Source organism: Vombatus ursinus, unplaced genomic scaffold, assembly GCF_900497805.2.
Source record: "Vombatus ursinus unplaced genomic scaffold, bare-nosed wombat genome assembly UNPS02014812.1, whole genome shotgun sequence".
NCBI lineage: Eukaryota > Metazoa > Chordata > Mammalia > Diprotodontia > Vombatidae > Vombatus > Vombatus ursinus.
The window spans coordinates 57457697-57479862 of NW_020954590.1; positions in this window are offsets into that span (position 1 = coordinate 57457697).

Consider the following 22166-nt stretch of genomic DNA (forward strand, 5'->3'; position numbering starts at 1 on the left):
AGAGAGCCTTTGAAGACAAAGACTCCCAAAGGCCTCCAGGATGAATATAAATAAATATTTGCAGCATCAGTCCAAGCAGCTTTTACTGGCCCCATACACATGACTCACTCTCCACACATTCTTACTTTAGAAAGCACAAAAGGTTCTGTTTGCCTTTCACTTCAGAAATCCTAGAAGAAACTTTATTGAGGGCAGCTTGGGTTAGTGCTGAAAAATGCATCAGTTGAGTGAAACTTACTTTAAGAAAAAATAGACCAACAACCCATTCTTCTCCGCTCAGTCCTAAGAAGCCCCTTTGGTATCCCAAAAGCATCCAGTATGCTACAAGGCCACAGTAGGCAGCTTGTATGAGGAAAGAAAATGCTTTGGCCTCTTTCCTTGCCTTTATGCTTAGTTTGAGATAGAGAGTGACTTTGTTGGTATCACAGCAGTGTGTTTATAAATGATGTATGAAATGAAATCCCCTTGCCCAAAGCACAAAGAGAATATCATCAAGGAGCCTCATAAGATCAGCTCCCAAACATCCATGTAAAATCAAAATTCAGTTCCCACCCCACCCTACCCCTCTTTCTCTCCCTTTCCCTCCCTTCCTCCCTCCCTCTCTCTCTCTTTGTCTCTCTGTCTCTCTCTATCTCTCTCTTTCTGTTTGTTTCTCTGTCTCTCTCTCTCCCTCTCTCTCTCTCTCTCCCTCTCTCTCTCTCTCTCTCTCTCTCTCTTACACCCCCCCACATACACTCACAAAAGCATAACTATTTTATCTAAACACTAACAACATTCTAAAGTTGTATTTATCTCTTCTCTCCTTAATCCCTTTAAGAAACCACTTGCACTGACCCTTTGGGAGAAAATTCCTTTCACACATAATAATAAGCTTCTCAATTTCATAATAAGAGGTACTCTGCCCTTTCTTCTCACAAGTATTTTCAAATTGTATGGTAAAAAGAATGAGGCAAAAATGGAGATATCATTGTACATTGCCACTTGACCCATTGGCATATTTTGTGGATATATTGAATCTCTCACTTGTCTGGTGGTGTCTGGTCAAGCATTCAATCTTTACTCCAAATTTAATTAAACCAGTAGTTTACCTATACAGAGAATGATATGTGATTTACAGTTTTCAAATGGATAAAGAAGGCACAGAGGGCTTATGACTAATATCAGGTCGCCCAACAAGTTGGTGCTAGAGACAGAAATTAAAAATTACTTCACTGAATTCCTTCTCCCATACTCTAGATAGAATCATGCACTTCAGGTGGTGTAGGATCTGATCAACAAGGAGAAAAGATACCCTTTGGCCCTGGTGCTTTCCTTTTGAAGGTACTGCAGCGCCTAGCCTTGTGGGTCATTATAGCCTGGTAATACAGAAATGAGTTACTGAACAATTCAGGTTTCAGGGAAAGAAAATCACAACTTTTCAACAGGGCTTGTTTGGCACTGAGAATTTGTCCTCAGCTTTTCATATCATTTGCTCTGACAAGTCCCTTAGAACCTAACACAATTGTCAGTATGCACATCTACCCTTCCTTCCCACCTCCAAATGCCAGCAGACATGTATCTACATTAAAAGAAAAAAAAAACTTAGGTTTTAAAAACATAGATATTATCAAACCTGCTGATAGGTAGAATCATTTGGATAGTTGAATGAATTCTAGGTTTTTACCTGAATGTTTAACACTGTGTGGAATGACTACACCAAGACTCTCAAAAGAGACTCCTGGTCTTTCCATGAAGAGTTTTGTTATAAAAACTTAACAGTTTGCAAAGTAATATAACTTTTATTATCACACCTCCACCTCTTGGAATCCTTGTTTTCTTTCAGAACTCAGCTCAAGAGTCAACTTTCAATGAAGCCTTCCCTCTTCTTCCTACTTCTTAGTTACTTATCCCATAAAGTTACCTTTCTGGGTTTTGTATATAACTACCTGTGTGCATATGCTGTTTATCCTATCAGATTGAAAGCTCCGTGAGGACAGAAACTGTTTTGTTTATCGGTTTTCTGTCCTCACCCAGTCTAGTGCCTGGTCTGTAGGGGGTACTTTAAAAATAGGTATTGATTGGTTGATTTAATCCAATTAGGGCAAATATTAGAGGCAATTCTCTAAAACTATAAGCTGATAGGTATTGGCAGAGGAAGTTTTTTCATCTGGAGTTCCCTATGTCAACGAAATCCCATGGCTCCCCCCTAACCCCTACCCCACTCCCCAAAAAAGTTAGGAACATATCTCATCTCTATTTTGCAGTTAGGAAACTGATACTCTGAGTGGTAAAGTGAATTAATATAGTGTGGCATTTATATAGTGCTTCAGGGTTTGCCTTTACATATATTATCTCATTTGACTTGTCCAAGGCCATACAACTAGTGAGTAGCAAAGCCAAGATTCATACCTGTGTCTTCTGATCCCAATTTCAACTTTCTTTCCACCATACTCCAGTTCCTACCACACCATACACATACATGTGTATACACATATACTCACACACATTCACAAACACATGCACACACACCCACACACACACATACACACACACATATACACCTTTTTATTGAACCTGGAATGATGGGTCATCTTTTGCTTTGCACACCGCTGCAAACTGTTATTTCCTCCAAGTGATTATTTCTAAGTCATGTATTATCCAGTAACTCATGTGAGGTCAGAAGTAAAAAAGAGAAAAAAAAACGGCAGTTTTTCAGTAAGCGGTACCACTTCTTTAATTAGGAAGACCCTCCATGACCAGTCTTGGGTTTTCTTTGGCAGCCAATGGTCCAAAACACATGAAGTCAATTTCGATAAATGCCCTGGAGCAGTAAAAATCTATTTTCCTCAATTGAGAGGAACCTCAGAAAACTACTAACATATAAACAATGCCAACTGAAATATGAGAATATTACATAAATGTATCCAGGCACTGATTTCAGAGAGCAGTCAATTCACAGCAACCATCCTAACATCTTTTTTCTGGGGGGGAAACACCAACTGTGAAGCCATCAGCATCTCTCACCAACCTGCCAAAAATATCAGATATTCTTCAGGTACCTGGAAAGGATGCTAACAGCAGTGTTGCTCTGTAATTGTTTCAGAGACAATGAGCTGTGATCACTTTGCACTAGGTCCCCATCCCTGCTGTTTATCTTGAGATTCACTGACTTTATTCAGAGGTTGAGAATTCTAAGAGGCTTTCAATAGCTTGGCATGATAAGGCTTTGGTTTATCTTTCATTTATAAAAATAATTAAACTCATGTGTTGGACACTGCCATTTCTATTTTGGGTTCTGAGATCAGTTTTCTTATTCATTAAAATAAACCTGGAAGTGAAATCTCCCAGCAGAACCCAGATGTTTAAAGCATGTAGATGAGAGGAAGGATGATTTCTCCATGTCCATCCTCACGTCCATATGCTTTGATGTTCAAATTGACTTGCTGAGGATTTAATCATACCTGGGGAAATGTGTTTGGGCTACTTTTAAAATGAATCATTTTGACAAGCTAGGAGATGACTGCAGTTTAGATGACTTTACATATGTCACTGAAACCAAAATGTGCTCACTCCCTCTCAATTGGATAGTAAGCTAAGTTGAAAAGATTCCCTAGTTTATAATCTTTGGCATCCTATAATTGGGCAGGAAATTGGCATAATTTGAAGGCTATAGAGATCAAGAATTCTTTGTAAGCTTCAGAACCATTTTACTCTGAATATAAAAATGTGCTTCTATTCATTTTTCCTGGGTAAACTCACAATAGTGTTTGAACATCTGAAACTGATATCAATGAATTTTAATTTCTGCACCATTAAATGGGCAACAAGCTAGTTTGGGATGATGAAAATATGAGCTGGAAGATAACAGCACCATATGGAATGATGATTATATAATGAACCAGGAAACCAAATCGGAATGAGTCAGGGCTGTTTAGAAACACAAAACAAGGTTCTACAAACCCTCTTTGAATCTTTGTGCACTGCACAAGCGGTAAAAGAATGCTACCCTTCAAACTTGGCATTATTGCCTCAGCTCAGTAAGTCTTATAATGTCCCTAAATTGTTCCCTAAGGGATGCAGGCAGCTCTTATTAACTTCAAAGAAAACCATATAAAAGTTAACCCTCTCTTTTCAATAAAGGGCTGAAATATATCTTTTTGTGACTCATTCCCTTCCTCCCTCAATGACAGTGAAAAGATAATGATATACACTGCTATTTTTAGCCTGAATGTCATGATTTATAGGACTATAGTATCATAGATCTGGAGCTGAAAAAGATTGTGAAGGCCGTCTACTCCAATTCCCTCGTTTTACAGATGAGGAAACTGAGCCCCAAGGAAGTTAAGCAACTTGTCCAAGGTCACCCACAGATAGGTAGTGTTTTTCTACTCACATTCATGGACGAGACTACATAATATCAAATAATTGTTTTGGTAATGGAAATCGGTTGTATTGAAAAGAGGGATATGTGGAGAAGAGATTGTGGATGAAAACAAATGTCATACATTGTTCTTCATTCCACTGTCAATGTAAAAAAAAATTTAGACTTTTTAAAAAATTATTGCTATCTTTTGTTTTTATATCACCTCAGTTCCTGAATCTATTCTTTCTCTTCCCTTACTTGGCAAGCCATCCGTAATAACAAAGGATAAAAAATAAAAAGAAGGAAAGAAAAAGCAGTTAAACAAAACTAACCAATCCAGCAATCAAGTCTGGTGGTGTATGTAGTGTTCCATGCCCGTAGGACCTAACCTCTGCACATAAGGCCAAAGGGTACATTTCCTCGTCTCTTCTCTAGGTCCAGGCACTAAGATTTTTGGGACACCTGTATAAAACTACGGCATAAAAGAAAAAAATGACAATGAACCATATTGTCTCAGTGCATAAACTTCTCCAAGGAAATAAATATTAGATGTCTTTGGAGAAGAGATAAATGAATAATTCCAGGACAATGAAGAATGGAAAGGAAGAGGAAGGAAGGAAGGAAAGATGGAAGGAAGGAAGAGGAAGAGGGAGGGAAAAACTAATAAAAAAATTTATTAAGCATTTAACATGTGCAAATCACTGTACCACACCCTGAGAATACACATAGAAAAAGCAAGACAAATCTCTGCTCTCAAAGAGCTCCCATTTAGGAGGGTTCCATTACAGAACAAATGGAAAAGCCTAGTGATATTTCATTGAAATCTCCTAATCACTCCATATGCATATATCTATCAATGAAGCATAATCAAAATCTTTTCTAAAAATGTGCCTATTCACTCAATCCAGGGGTAATATTCAAAACTATGTAGGGGGCACAGGGGTCTTCCTAAATAAAGTCCCAAACAAACAATGATCACAATTAGATCTTGTATTCTCTGAACTTTTTTGTCAAGTATGTGACCATTAAAATGCATTCTGTTATAGACAATCATTATGAAAACCTGACTCTTCTCATATGCTCATCATGTCCACATAAATACTGAATAAGAGAAGAAAGAAGATAGTCATGGAAGCTGAGAAATGTAGACACCAGAAACTAATTTCTTTGTCCTGTCCCACAAAGGACTGTCAGCCTTAGATGCCTAGTGTCAGCCAGGAAGCTCTGTTTGTTCAGTACCTAGCCACCTATTTCTACAAACAGGACTGGGGAAAAGGGAAGAAAAGACTGACTTACAATGATTTATCAAGTATGGCAGAAGAGTCAAAAACATTTCATTTTCTTGCAGATATTTTACCAAAGAAGATTTTAGACAGTATCTAAAATCATTTAAAGAGAATAAAGGGAAAGGAATGGAAGAGTAGAAGGAATAATAGGGAAATGATGATGAAAATAAGGATGAAGAAGCCAAATTTAAAAAAAAAAAACTCTATAATAGACCTATAATGTACCTGGGCCTAGTGCCTGTCTCTGAACCTAATGGCCATTCTACTAAAGTGAGCACAGAGGGCTGCTAGATGGCACAGACCAAGCCTGGAGTCAGGCAGAGCTGAGTTCAAATCCCGCCTCAGACACACAAGCTGTGTGACCTTAGGTAAGTCACTTAACCCTGGTTGACTCTTCCCCTAAAAAATAAAAATTAAAAAATAAAGTGAGCACAGAACTGTTGAATATTTAATTTCTTGACTTTTCTAGGTCTCCAGATAGATCTATTCTTTCATAAGTAGGCTTTTAAATTCAATGTATCTATCTACTCTATGCATAGCCAAAAAAGCAAAAAACAAAAATAAAAGCTTTTAAACTGTTGGGCCTACACTAATTTTGAAAATCACTAAGCTGCTTAGAGTTCTTCCAGTACAATCTTTGTGGTTTCAGAGATCTTCTACATTTTCAAGGAAACCAGACAATGAACTACTCAAGCCTTTTCATTATCCATTGTATATTTAAAGCTCTAGTTAAACTAAATATTAATAGCCAATGTAAATTAATTATATACATATCTGAAATATTTTTACTTGTGAACCATACTAATTTGTAGTTAAATTTACAGCAGATTCATTTCTTTATAGCAAGAAAATAGTCCTTTCAGTGTCAGATAAAAGATTGTATCTTTAACTGTAGATGATTTTTCCATTCTGTATTTTCAATTGTACAACATTTTTTCTGATAAAATATTTTCTAACTCGGAGAAAAATGCATATTTATTTAATGATTGAATGAATGAACAAACACATCTTACATTTTCAGTACCATCTGTTGCAGGTACCTAGCAACCCTAGTTTAATGTCCCACATTACACATGGTAACATATACCTCTCTAAGAAATCTTCAAAATGTTTTAAGTACAGAATTGCCATATACTCTGAGATTTTTCAGGGGTGCAAGAAAAATACAATCAGAAAAATGGTTTTATAGCAAAATATGTCCACTAATTATGCATAGGGCTGGAACCAAAATAAAAGATCAGACATGCAAACACATAGCAATTAGGAAAATGAGAGTGATATTTTGCTATTTCCCTGGTAGTTTCATCAATGGTAAACACTTTAAAGATTTTTTGCACTATCATAAAAAGTTCATTTGGACATCATGGATACATGAGGTACAAAAGATAGCTAATCAGTTCTTAAGAATAGCCTTTGGAATTATCCTTACGATGTCCCTTAGGAAAAAGTAGTTTGTAACAAAATCCTATAAGGAAATTAGAATAAGCATCTAGATACTATAATGGGAATAATTAGAGGTATGCTAATTATTAAATATTTACTGAATATGACAATAGTACCAAACATATCATGAGACATGCTCTAGGCTTACTGAGCTAAAATTTCAAATTCTAAATGGCAAGAAGCCATATGGGAAATTTATAAAAAACATGTTTAGAGGGTTGCAAAATTTGACAATGTAATACCCAATAAAAATATTGTTATTATAATAACTTATTCAGTCATTTTTCAGTCATGTCCAACTCTTCCTGACCCCATCTGGTGTTTTCATATCAAAGATACTGGAGTGGTTTGTTATTTCCTTCTCCAGCTCATTTTATAGATATGGAAACTGAGACAAACAGGGTTAAGTGACTTGCCCAGAGTCACACTGCAAAAAGTGTCTGCGATCATCTTTCTGACTCTCGGCCTTGCACTCTATCCACTGTGCCACCTAACTGCATTTATATTAACATTTTAAGGTTTGCAAAATGTTTTATAAATACTTCATTCGATCTTCACAACAACCTTAGGAGATAGATACTGTTATTATCCCCATTTTACAAAAGAGGAAACTGAGTCAGAGATCAAATGATTTTCCAAGAGTCATATAGCTAGTATCTGATGATAGATTTGACTCCAAGTTCGACATTTTATCCATTGAATCACCTAGTTATGTTATTGAGAAATGAATTAATATAATGAGAGAACACTGGACTTAAAAGTCAAAAGAACTGGGTTTGGATATCAGCTTTGTGACTTATGAGTTATCTTTGGCAAGTCGCTTAACTATTCAGTTTCCTCCTCTGTCTTAGGGAGGCTGGGGATTGAACTTGGACTTATTGACCTCTCAGGTCCCTCCCAGCTCTAATATTCTGTGATTCTGATTAACAAACATGAATTCAAAATAGAATCATGGAAACAAAAAAGCAAATGGCCTTAGATCAAATTCCCAACTCATTGAAATGTGTGCTGGAAAGGCAGCATAAAGCTGCTCTGTTCCTCATCATATTTTATAAACAAGGGCAAAGTAATACTAAACTACCTCAAATGGCTGTTGCTATGACAGAAAATAAAGAAATGAAAGATATTGTTGACAAATTGTCATATGACACTTGCTGTTCAAAGGATTCAGAAGGATGGGTTCATGAGATGAAGATCCCTCTCAAAGACAGCATGGGATAGAGAAAGAAACACTGGATAGCATGCCAGTTGAGATCGAGGTTCTCTTTTGAATTTTACCACCAACTAACCATGTAACATTGGGTCACTCTCTGGACCTCAGTTACCTTATCTGTAAAGTGAGGGGGCTGCTCTAGATGACTTCTAAGCTCTAATATTATATGATCTAAAGAAGGATAGCAGAAGTCACTTGAGGGCAAATGCAGCACAATGACCTGAACAATGACCTCGAGATACCTGAGCCTCAGCTTCTTTAAACCTAATCCTATTTTGGCATTAATGTGTTTCTGCAAAAAAGCTGGGGGTGGAGAGATGGGGTTTCATTATTGCATCTATAAAATTAGAAGAATAAAAAAGGTGAATGACTCCTCAGTTTTGTGAAAAATAACTCCAAATAATTAAAGAATATTTTAATTAATGTAAATATGTGCTAGAAAAATGAGCGAGATTTTAAGGTTGATGGGATGTTTGGTGAGAAGACTAAAATTTATTTGTTGAGAAGAAAGTTCTTCAAAAGGACACATAAGTGTGATTCTTAAAGATTAAATTAACAGAAATTTCTGTAGTACCTTAAAATTTGCAAAGCACTTTATATACATTAGCTCCCTTGATTCTTGCAACATCTTGCTTGTGAGGCAGATACTACTACTACTACAGGTATCCTTTGGGCACCCACTAGTACAAGGGACTAGTGCTAGAAACAGAAGGGAAACCTCTTCCAGGTCTCATCAAAAAATTTTTTTTTCTTTATTTTCTTTCTTCATTCTTTCTCTCTTTTTCTTCTTCCTTTCTTCCTTCCTTTTCTCCTTCCTTTTTTTCTTCTTTCCCTTCTTTTTCTTCCTTCCTTCCTTTCTTCCTTCCTTCTTCCTTCCTTCCTTCTTTCTTTTCCTTTCTTTCTTTCTTTCCTTCTTTCTTTCTTTCTTTCTTTCTTTCTTTCTTTCTTTCTTTCTTTCTTTCTTTCTTTCTTTCTTTCTTTCTTTCTTTTTCTTCCTTCTAACAAGCACTTATTAAGCACCTACCATATACCAAACATTGCACCATGCCTTGGAAATACAAATACAAAATAAATAGTCCTTGCCTTCAAGGTCTTGCCTTAAATTATAGTGGGAGAAAACATGTACACAGAAAATTAAATATAAGATATATGCAAAGTGGATATGAAGTCATTTTGGGTAAGGAAGGCACTAGGAAGTGAGGAAACTGAGAAAGGTGAAACCTGAGTTGAGCTTTGGTTACTTCAGGGATTCTATGAGGCAAAGAACAGCTGGTTCAAAGATGGAAAATGAAATGTCATATATGGGGAATAGTAAGCAGGCTATTTTGGTTAGAACATGAGAGAGCATGTAGAAGAGACTGATGCGCAGTAAGTCAGGAAGTTGGACTAGAGCCAGGCATGAAAGGCTTTAAATGCTATTCGCTAACAAAGGGATTTCTATTTTATCATAGGGTTAGGGGGAGATACCAGGATTCTTGGAGCAGGAAAGGAATATCATCAAACTTGTGCTTTAGGAATATGTTCTTGGTAGCTGGGTAGAGGAGGCATTGGAGAGAGGGGAAGTGCTGAAGAAAAGAGGTAAGGAGGACTTAAACATGGATGGTGGCCATGTGAGCAGCATGAAGGGTGTGACATGTCACTCAGCACTGCACAGAGTACACCAAAGATGGTCTGATAATGGCAGAGTGCAGTAGGATCATCGCTTCCCTAGTCCTGGACACCATGGTTCTCTCAATACAATAGATTACATTAGCTTTTAGTGGTACCATGTATGTAATACTATTGATTCTTATTGAGATTGCTGCCCATTAAACCCCAAGATCATTTTTTAGAGCAACTGCTACCTAGCCCTGCCTCACCTAAATTGTATTTATCAGTTTGTTTGTTTACTTAAATGTAGCGCATTAAATTTACTCCTCTGAAATGTCGCCATATTAGATTTGGCCCAAAGTTTTAGACATTTAAGAGTGCTAACTTGACCACCCAGTAAAGACCAGACCCTATGCTTCTTCCTGTAGACAGGGGCTCCAGTCCCTGGAGGCACCCTGGTATTCAGGGGCTTGAAAACTGTTGTTCCACAGGCCTCTCTTGTGCCTGGCTCCTAATATGCTGCTGAATGAAGGGAGTTGCTATGGCTAGCACAGGAACAAGACTGAAGAGGGGTTCCTGAAGGCTAAGTCTCTGAAGGTGGAACAAAAACCACACATCTTTGTCCTCCACTGGTTCCTAGCACAGAGTGCACCCCTGAGAGAATATTTTAAGATTGTAGGGGCCACCTACAACCTAGGAGGTAGCATGGTCTGTGAGGACAAGAAGTCGGAGAGAATTTGGTTCAAATCCCAACTCAGGTACTTTCTAGCTGTATAATCCTAGACAATCCATTTAGCTTTTCTGGGCCTCAGTTTCTTCATTTGCAAAATAAGCAAAATGAAGAAATTGAAATAGATGATGTTCAAGGCCCCTTCCAACTCTAAATCTATCATCTTACGACCTTATGTTTTACCTTTGGGAGGAAATAAGGTACAGTAGAAAGAGTATTAAGACTTGTGGTCAGAGGACATGGGTTCAAATCCTGGTTTTGCCACTTATTACCTGTGTGAATTGAGACAAGTCACTTCACTTATACAGGCCTCAGTTTTCTTATCTGCAAATTAAGAAACTTGGATAAGATGTACTCAAAAGTCCCTTTTATCTCAAAATTTATGATGCCATCACAGTATTATTAACAGAATGTTATCTTATTATATGTGATTTGAGCATTATTAAAATTGTAATAAAATCCTCATGATATTTGAATAAAATAATGAGCTAATAATGTGGGAATGCACAACATTTTTTTTTTAAAGTAAGCAAAAATGGACAGGCATTGCTACATAAAGTTTGGAAAATATTGCCCTAAAGTTCCTATCACTTCCATTCCAGTGACCAACAATTCTTGGGGAGCTTATGATCCAGAATAAAATATTGGGTTCTTCTACCTTTGGATAAGGAAATTATCATTAAAGCACATGAAGAAAGTATTAGCTTCTCTGCTTTGGGGATAGAAAGAGCTCAAGCAGGTATCTAGATATGGAGGTCATAGACATTTTTATGCTCCACTTTTGTGCTAGACAAGCAATCTGATTCCCAATTTCATCTCTGTCTAGCTGCTCTACAGTACTCTGTTGACAACATTCTTTGGTCTTTATTCAATTTGTTTCTACCAAGCTTCCCTGATCTAGTTTCTAGATTTCCCCAGGTGATTAGATCTTCTTAAACTACATGACTTCTCTGGCCCTTTTCACCTTTTTTCTGTTTCTTATGAATAATGTATATGCTTACAGAACCATATCATAGTCAAGGGGTCTCATCCTATCAAATCTCAATACCTATTGAGAGTAAATCTATCTTTTTTACATTAGCATCTCTAATGAACAAATAAACAAAGAAGAATGCATTATGCACTTACTATGGGGTAAAACACCTTATTAAGCAAATCTTAGCTGAGTTCCACACTAAAGTCTACTTAAATGTAACCCTTTGTCATACATGATAAAACATCAAGCTAAAAATGATTGAACCTTCTACTTAGAATTATTACTTTGAATGAAAGCATTAATGTAAAAAAATTATTACATTTTTGCGTATATGTCAGTATACATATATTTTTCTTTTGGAGGGATAACATTATTACAATCTATGAATACAGATTGAGTTAGACTGATTATGAACATCAAGAGAGGCATACAACAGATATATGTTCATTCAATGCTTTTTTCCAGTGTAATGGAGGATAACCTGCACAGAATTCTTATCAGTGATAAAATTCTCCAATTGTTCCTGTTTAAAGATGATTTCATAGATCACTTTAAGTCTTGGGACACTATCAAGTCTCCTCAAAGAGAGATCAAAGGTAATTAGCAAGAAAATAGCTGGCTCTAAACCAATAAAAGCAAAGTTGATGAAAAGTATATTAAAGATAACGTTACACAAATTGGACATGTAACTCATCGAGTTCATCTCTCAGCATGTGTATATAGAACAGGCACTGCATTTGTACGATAAAATAGGCCAGCGACTGAATAGGACAATGAGGAGATCACAAGCAATCATGTTTGAGGAATTATGGAGTGCTTTCAAATGATCTCAACCTCTTTACTGCCACAAAAACCTACCTGTTGATCACTAGTACCCTTCCTGTGATGTTTTAAGACTCCAAACCATAGAAAACAACAACAACAAAAAAAAACACAGAAGAAAAAAAATTGTAGATGATCCAAAGTGCAATAGACAGACACATGATGAGTATATGTCAGCTGCAGCATGTTACCAAGGCTGGTTTATATGTGAAGTGGTGTAAAAGTTATCATTGAGGACATGTATGACCATGCACTAAGTTTAAAATGTAACAAAACATAGAATCATAGATTTAAGACTGGAAGGTATCTTAGAGCAATGGCATCAAATTCAAATGGAAAAGGATCACTTAGAAAATCACAGATTAATGTTATCTATGTTGTATTTTATTTTTTCAAATATTTCCTAATTATAATTTAATATTCTAGTAGGGGTTTTATACCTCTGCCTTAGAAGATATTAAGTCCCCTCCCCTTAATTTTATAGATGAGAAAAGTAGGCACAAAAAGGTTAAATTGTAATTGCCACCTTCATCACTGTTGGAATGGATTGTTCTCATCTACCCATTCCACCAGAGAAAGCCTTTACATGCTTGGGATAGACATCCCCCTAATTCACTGACAGGTTTGAGACCTGTTGGTTACTCTCAGCCTGGTTTAGCTCATCTGCCTAGACAATTTACCAGGGTGTGGCAGCTGCCCATACTTCAGCTTCTTGGAGCCTCAGGTGAGAGTTGGGTGATCAAGGGGAAACCAAAGGTGGTTGAGCAGCCCTGAAAAGGGCTCTCAGCAAGTCCTCACACCAGAGATGCTAGTCTTCCTAAAAAACAAAACAAAACCATACACATAAAGGAAAGGTAGGCAGTAGACAAAGTATGTCCTAAACATACTGAAAACCTCCACTTGAATAAATATTTACTGTATTGACTTGATATTTGTTTCTGTAGAAATATTAATACATTTCCCTCCTTTCCAGACTCCAGAGAAAAGCCTTTTGTAAAGGTGAGTGATAGGTGAGATGTTCAAAGGCTTTTTGTTGGGAAATGAATCAAGGATGGTAACATCTCTCCACACACCTGAAGAGATTGGTGGGCTAATACTCATCCTTCTCCATCGAGGAAAGATTAAGATATCCATGGAATGGAGGAGATTCCTTTGTTTAACTCTGGAGCACTGAGTGAGTGAGTGATCTAGGAATGGGACGTAACTTAGTTGATCAGTTCTGGAATAAAAATAGTATTTTATGATTTTTTTTCCTTGTTCAAGACCCCAATAAATGCCATTTGAAATCTTGAGGCAGAAAGTTATGTTGGAAGACATGGGGGACTCTAACGGTGTGGTAGAGTCTTCAATCTAGAAATAACTTAAATATAGATTAATAATAAGTTAAATAAATTGTTTCTGGAAGACCCCAAAGCATGGTAAAGTACAGTATTAGCATTAAGTTTTTTCTTCAACAGAGGTAAACCTTTGTTGGCTACCACAGTGATGGGATGGGGAAGAAACTGAGTAAGTTGGGCATGTATGAGGAAACTTGGATGGAAGAAGATATTACTACCAGGGAACAGAAATTTAAAAAAAAAAATTAAAATTCCCAGCATTCACTAGCTTCATTCTTAGGCATATAAGTGATTTTCTGTGGAATTAAAACATGAGGGACCTAAATTTGATCATGTGTTTAAGGTTAATTCTCTCTTCTGTGAACAACAGGAGAATGAGAAAGCCAGTATGATCTACTGGGACTACCTCTGCAAACTTCATAAAGTAAGCTCTTCTATAGCACACAGATGGAGCTGATATCTCTACCAAACCCTTCTTATTTCACCACCCATTTCATCTTATGTGATGCAGATGAGAAAGGACAAAGCCACATGCCTGTAGAGTATATTCCAAAGTATATCCTAATTTCCCTTAATTTTTTTTTTAACTAAGAAAAGGTGGTTGTTGTTGTGGTTGTTGTTCTGGTTGTTGTTGTTGTTGCTGCTGCTGCTGCTGTTTTTCTCAGTTGCCTGAACCACCAGAAATGTGGTTACATAATGCTGGGCAGTTGTAGAGGATAACTGGACATAAGCACACCACCAGGGGGGAGGCAGTTATCAGCCTATGTAGTGTGACTTTAGGGATTTTATTAAGATGCAAATACTCCTGTTAGAGGTAAGGCTCACAAGTAGTTGTTCACTTTGGTTTCATATTGATGAGAAAAGCATTTGAGAGCAGGATTTGATAGAAAGAATAAATGAATGAATGAGTGAAAAAGTATTTATTAAAAATCTACTCTGTGACACCCAACAAGCTGGGTCCTGTAGGCATACATACAAAAATGAGACAATCTTTGTTGTCAAGAACTTTACTTTCTATTGTTGTTGTTGAGTCACTTTTCAGTTGTGTCCCCCTCTTCATGACTCCAATTTGGGTTTTTCTTAGCAAAGATACTGGAGTGATTTTCCATTTCCTTCTCCAGCTCATTTTACAGATGAGGAAACTGAGTCAAACGGGGTTAAGTGACTTTCCCAGGGTCACACAAATAACAGTAAGCATCTAAAGCCTGATTTGAACTAAGGAAGTTGAGTCTTCTTAACTCTAGGCCTCTCACTCTATACATGGTGCCACCTACCTGACCATTCTATCATACATATATGCCAGATGGAATGTAAAACATTGTGTGTTGCTAATTATGGTAGGTTTGCACTCATTCACTAATTAGGACAACTCAAAGGGTAGAGTTTCAAAGCAGAGTGGATTAATTTGTATACCAAGTGGGGCATGGTCGGTGGAGATGAGGTCTAGAGGGAGACCTGGGATGGTAGGAACGAAGGTAGAGTGGGCATCAGTAAATATCATGGCAAGATGCCAAGAGAGACTCTGGTTTCATATGGCTGAATAGTAGGAGGGAGAGAGAATATTAGGATATGCTAGGCACAAGGAGTGGGGAGGCCACACCCAGGGGAAAAACAACCACTCTAATTATATAGTCACAATTTATTCCTGGTCTCACATCTTGACAAAATCCCATGGGAGGTGCCCCTCTTTTGCTTAGCTTAGGGTTGGTAGAACCAAGCCACTAACAATAAACAATTTTTCAAACTGGCCAATTTTGTTCTCCACCAGTTTGCAAAGTCTCCACATGTTAGATAGAAAAGTCCTGGTATGAGTAAATGCTGAACTAATATCTGAGGACTGAAACTGTAGAAGCTGTGAGATTTGTGACAAGCAGTAATGAAAATGTCAGATGCCACATGGATGAGGAACTTGGTGAATAAGAAACACATGTTACTTAACAATCTGCCACTGAGTGAACAAAAACCAGCTGAAATCAAGCTAGAGACAGCCAAAGACGAAATGCTGAAATCATTAAAGAGTAACGAAGTGATTGGTTCACATGCAGTAGATTAGTTAACACCAAACTTGCTATAGAAGGCAGCTATAGAAATTCCTGCATGAAGTTTATCTAACATTTTCATTTTCTCACTAAGTCTCATCACTGACTTTGCATGGTTGGCCTTAGAGCCCAAAGGACTTGGGAACGTAATTGCAACACAAAACTTGAGTTTTACAAGCAAAAAATGAAAATACTCAACAAATGCATAGTAAGTTCTTTATAAGAATAGGGTGAACAAGACCAGTGAAGCACCTAATAGAATACCAGCCACTCCACAAATTTGCTGCATGGCATCTTTCATGTTTTTCTCTACTGCATAGAGCCATGAATGCGCCAGGTTGCCAACATAAAAGTGAAATGAGGTTACTAATAATATCACATCAGTGCTTAAAGTTGCAAAAGTCAAATGCCTGAATGTTGATGATTGACTGTATTCATAAGAGTAGGACAGTTTGGCTGATTTACAACATGCTGTACAGGGAGAAACTATAGTGAGCATGTTTTGGCTTATTGATTTTGTTTAATCCTAGTGGGAGAAACCAGACTCTGTTGAGAATAAAGGATGAATTGATTAATGCCTGGGTGTTTCTGTCAGCTTGGGATAACAAAAGAAGCACCTTCAAGTACCTCTTCATATGTTGGGTAGGTATCCAATGGGGAATCATTTCTGGAGAAGAGTACATAATACACAATGATCATCCTGCCAAATGAAAAAAATGGTGTTGACCAAATCGTGATTATGCTCCTTTGCTCCCAATATATCAATAAGCATTTAGAAGGCATGTACTCTGTGTCAGGCACTGTGCTAGGCACTAGGAATACAAAGATAAAAATCAAACAATCCTTGGCTTCAAAGAGCTTCCTTTCTATTGAAGGAAGCAGTATGTACACATATAAGTATGTAAAAATAAGTATATTTAAAAAAAACATACAACACAACTACAAGGTTATTTGGGAGGAGGGCAGAATTTTCATCTAAGGAAATTAGGAAAGGCCTCACGTAGAAAGTGGTTCTAGAGCTGAGTTTTGAAGAGAACTAAGAAGACTTAGAAGCAGAAGGAGGAGAAAGGAGAGAGGAGAGACCACCTCCACTCATGGGAGATCATCTGTTGCAAAGTGTCGGGGATAACCACTGCAATACCGTGTATGAGGTGGAACTAAAGAGTTGTGAAGGGGACTAATGTATCAGAAGGCTAGAAAGGGAGATTGCAGCCTCACTGACCAGTCTTTTTCTTTTTTTCATCAGGAAGAAAGTTGCTGAACTGTTTCTGTCTTCTCTTTTTATCTCTACACTTTCTCTCTTACTTGAATTTAGTCGAGCTTGGGGAAACAAATTTCTCTTTGGGAGGAGAGGGAAGGTTCTCAACACTTAGCTGTGTGAATTCCTGGGAGATTTAATCCCACCAGAAAAATCAGTCTTTCTCTGAAGGAGAGGCGACTAGAGACTCTTATAAGAAATTATGTAGACACAGAGATTTCAGACTGAAAAGACAAGCAAAGTATACCTGAGTTTGAATTGAGTGTTTAGTGGCTCATCCAGCACTGTCATTTAACTTTTGCTTTCAATTCGCATTTGAATGGAGTCAATTTAGCAAGAAAGAGACAGACACTTAAGAGACAGAATAAAGAGGCCAGCTCCAGCTGGTGTTGAGTGCAACCAGGCTTCACTGTGTGCTCTGACTCCCTTGTCTACCAAGGCAGACAGTTCATCTGAGGCAGGTGTGTGGGTAATGTCCAATCAGTGACGAAATTTCCCTTGAGCAAGAATCTAAGCAATTGGTTAAAATCATTTCCCCCCTACTACCTTTCCTTTCTTCCCAAGAGAATGGATGTTTAATCCAGAGGTATTTTTTCTTCTGTTTCTTAAAATAGCTTACTTGCTATTTTAGTTAGTACCAAAGCTGGCTAACCACTGTTGGTTGTGTGCCTCATTATCTAAACCTGCAGGGATGGGGAACCTGCAGCCTTGAGGCCATATGTGGCTCTCTAGGTCCTCAAGTGCGGCCTTTTAACTGAATCCAAACCTCACAAAACAAATCTCCTTAATAAAAGGATTTGTTCTATAAAATCTGGACTTGGTCAAAAGGCCGCACTTGAGGACCTAGAGCGCCGAAGGTTCCCCACCCCGGAAAGGGGAAGACAGATTGAAAGGGGCAATGAATGGCCTGTGATACATAGAGGTAAAGGGATAGAAATTAAGACCTTCTATCTAATGCACAGATACTCTCCTGGCTGGGAGCTTGAGTCAAATTAGATTCTTATTGATACTGGTGACAGTTAAATTTTTTTGGGTAAGAAACAGGGTGACAAAACAGGTGATACAGACTATTTTAACCTAGGCGATATCTGAGCCCTGAGTTAGTAGTAGCCTTAATTGATGGAAAAAGCTGAGTGAGAAAAGACTAATAGATGTTCCCCTCAGAGGTGGGCAGGAAACATCACTCTTTACATGATTCTCCTCAGGATCACTGGCCTCATGTGACCCTGAGGGGCACAATGAAGACACTGACTAAAGAAAAGTCACATCCTCAGGGATGCTGAAGGGAGCAATTAGGAAAGAGTGGTTCCACCTACACATCGAAGAGGGAGTTGTTAGTATTATGTTATCTTCACCACTTCCAACCTTATGTCTGGTTACATTCATATGATTGTATTTGTACCATTAGGTGAATTACCTGTCATTTCACTGCTCATAGGACCAGATAGGTTGGCTAAGTTTACAGAAAATGGAGGTGACCCACAGAACCATTTAAGTAAGAGTGAGGAGACAAAAATCACCCCAAACAACTAAAAGAGAAACTGAGGCAGAACTCTGAGCTAAAGCATTTTATTAAAGGGACCTGGACCCCTCTAATGAAGTGGACCCCAGACCTTCCTCACGATCTCAGATATCCCCTCCTTCCAATGCCTTATTTTGATAAGGCCTAATACCAGATTTATTACTTGAACATTCTAAAGCAGCTATACAAAATACAGAATCCCATTGGTTGACATGTGACACACATATGTCATATATAAAAGCTAATCTAAGCAGAAGACTATAAGTCAGCAGGGTCATGGGCTGCGTAAAGCAAGGAATATCTCCATTGACTAGGTGGTCACAAGATGGATGGCCTCCTCTATAGTCGGGCAAGAGGACATAATACAAGCTATATACATGTACTCCAAGAACATATTAGGGGTGGAGGAATGGACTTTCGGAACCATGCCACCCGCGCTTGGTTTGGTCATGGAATTTGAGCAAAACGGGATGAAGAAATCTGTGTCAGCACTCTTGTGGTTACACAAGTAAACTCCATAGCTGGTAAATAAGTAATGAACATTACATTAAAGTTTGAGGCCTATAATAGAGCCCTCCTATTAGAATCTATATTCCTATGTGATGTACAAAAAATGGATTAATATTTTGCTTATTCTTATACTTTTATTAGATGACTAACTAAATATATATTACTAGATGAGTATTTTGAAATAATTGCTAGCAATCATTACCCCTTATAGAATCATAATGAACCAACAAATACTGATTAGATTTTGAGTAGGGACCCTTAATGAATCATCTTTCTCAAGAGTAGGTGATCAAGTATCTGTGTGTTATTGGAGAAAAGAGTTGACAAAAGGTTATCAATAAAATGGACTCGGGTGGGTAAGAATGCATTTTTCCTGCAGTCTGAAGGTATCGATACTTCAAACAAATCATTTATACAGAAATATTTGAGATTGCCTTTGGAATCAATCCAGGAAAAAACAATCATACAATCATAAAATCATATAGCTATAAGGAAGCCTACCAATTACAATAGCAGGAAAATAAGGCCCAAAGAGATGTTGCCTATGGTCATATAGTTAATCAATAGCATAGCTTAGATGAAAACCCAGATTAATGCTAACCAAGTGTTTTTTCCCTCCACTGTATCACATGAAACAGTAAAGAACAGTAGTGGGAAGAAGAAAAACCAATGATTCCTGAAGTCAGAGGATCACCAATTTATAGCTAGAATGGGCCTTAGATGGCACTTGATATGTATATCCTCATTTTACAGATAAAGAAACTGAAGGTTGGCTTCCGCTTCCAGGAGCCAAGATGGCAGAGTAAGAAGTAAGTCACTCTCACCTTCCCTTATTGACCTCTGAAAGCCCAGGAAATACTGCCCCAGGAAAAACCCTGGAATAGCTGAACCAGCAGAAAGATGGGGCGCAACAGTCTTGTAGCCCAGGAAGCTTGGGGGATTAATAGGAAAGGGTCCCTCTCACTCTGGGGGAAGGGGAGCAGTACAGAACTGGGAGATGTCCCAGCAAGCTAGGGGAAAGCCACACCTCAGCATACCAGGGGAAGATCCTGAATCCCAGGGTGGTGAAGCAGGCAAGCACCAACACCAAGACCCCCGAGTGCCTCAGTACAGGCAGGGGAACCGGTAGAAACTGGCTCAGAAAACCACCACGTGCCATGGCATTCTCCCAGTGCCACAGTAAAACTCTGGGAAGCAGAGTATGTGTTTCTCAACAAACACCTGAGGCTGTGTGGTAATCTTTATCACCAGCAAGTTGATAAACAGGTCTCATTATTAATCCTCCCCCTAGAAACAGGTAACTGACACATCCACCTACATCAAACAGCACCTTTAGTATAGATAATAGGGTTTCAGAGCTTGAAAAGGGCTAACTCCCTCATTTTTACAGATGAATAAACTGAGGCACACAGAGATTAAATGACCTTCCTGAGTAACTGAGTCAATACTCAAACCCCAAATGCTTGGACTCTTAAGTCCTCCTACAGTGCTGGACTTACCTCTAAGAGGTAAAGCTCCAGGCTCAGAAACATCGTGCAGCAGCAAAAAATACCTGTGAAGACCTGGGGGCTCAGGAGCCAAAGAAAGGACAGCAAGACCCAAGTGAGCAGGCATCCTCCAGGGGCCAGACTCCCCACCCATACCCCTAGAGCTCCAGTGTGGCTGATTCCAGCCCAACACCAGGTAAGCTGCCAGAACCCTACAGCCTCCAAACTGCCAGCACCTGAAGCCCCAGCACACAAAGCCAGTGACCAGGCCCCTGGCTCCCAGCACAAGAAGCTTGGGTCAGTCAGTGCCCCCTGTTTCCCAGCAGGAGAGCTCAATTTTTTTTAAAGGTCAGGATATAAGCCGACGCCATGAGCAAAAAGAAATGTACAATGACCATAGATTCTTATTATGGGCAAAGGGAAGATCAAGGCAGAAATTCAGAAGAGGACAACATTGTTAACATACCCACATCTGAAACCTCAAAAGGGAATGTGAACTGGTCTGAAGCCCAAAAAGCCTTCTTGGAAGAGCTCAAGAAGGATTTTTAAAAGTCAAGTAAGAGAGGTAGAAGAAAAATTGGGAAAAGAAATGAGAGGTATGCAAGAGGGAGTCAATAGCTTGGAAAAGGAAGGAAAAAAAGTAACTGTAGAAAACAAGTCCTTAAAAAATACAATTGGCCAAATGGAAAAAAAAAAAGTACACTGAAGAAAACAAGTCTCTAAAAATACAATTGGCCAACCGGAAAAAAAGTACACAGAAGAAAACAACTCCTTAAAAAGCAGAATTGGCATAGTAATCTATTATTTGATAAACCCAAAGACCCCAACTTCTGGGATAAGAACCCACTCTTTGAAAAAAACTGCTGGAAAAACTAGAAACTAGACATTGATCATAATCTCACACCATATACCAAAATAAAGTTAAAATGGGTTCATGATTTAGATATGAAAGCTGATACTGTAAGCAAACTGAGAGAGCAAGGAATAATTTACCTATCAGATTTATGGAAAACAGAAGAATTCATGACCAAGCAGGAGATAAGGAACATTACAAAAAGCAAAATGGATAACTTTGATTACATTAAATTGAAAAGTTTTTGCACAAACAAAGCCAATGCAACTAAGATTAGAAGGAAGGTAGAAAATTGGGAAAGAATTTTTACAACCAGTCTCTCTGATAAGGGTCTCGTTTCTAAAATATATAGAAAATTAAGTCAAATTTATAAAAATACAAGTTATTCCCCAAATAATAAATGATCAAAGGATATGAACAGGCAGTTCTCAGATGAAGAAATTAAAGTCATCTATAGTCATATGAAAACAATGCTCTAAATCATTATTGACTAGAGGAATGCAAATCAAAACAACTCTGAAGTACCACATCACACCTATTAGATTGGCCAAGATGACAAAACAAGAAAATGATGAATGTTGAAGAAGATGTGGGAAAATTGGACACTATTGCATTGTTGGTGGAGTTGTGAAATGATCCAACCATTCTAGAGAGTAATTTGGAATTATGCCCAAAGGGCTATAAAAATGTGCATACCCTGTGACCCAACAATAGCACTTCTAGGGTTATATCCCAAAAAGATCATAAAAATGGGAAAA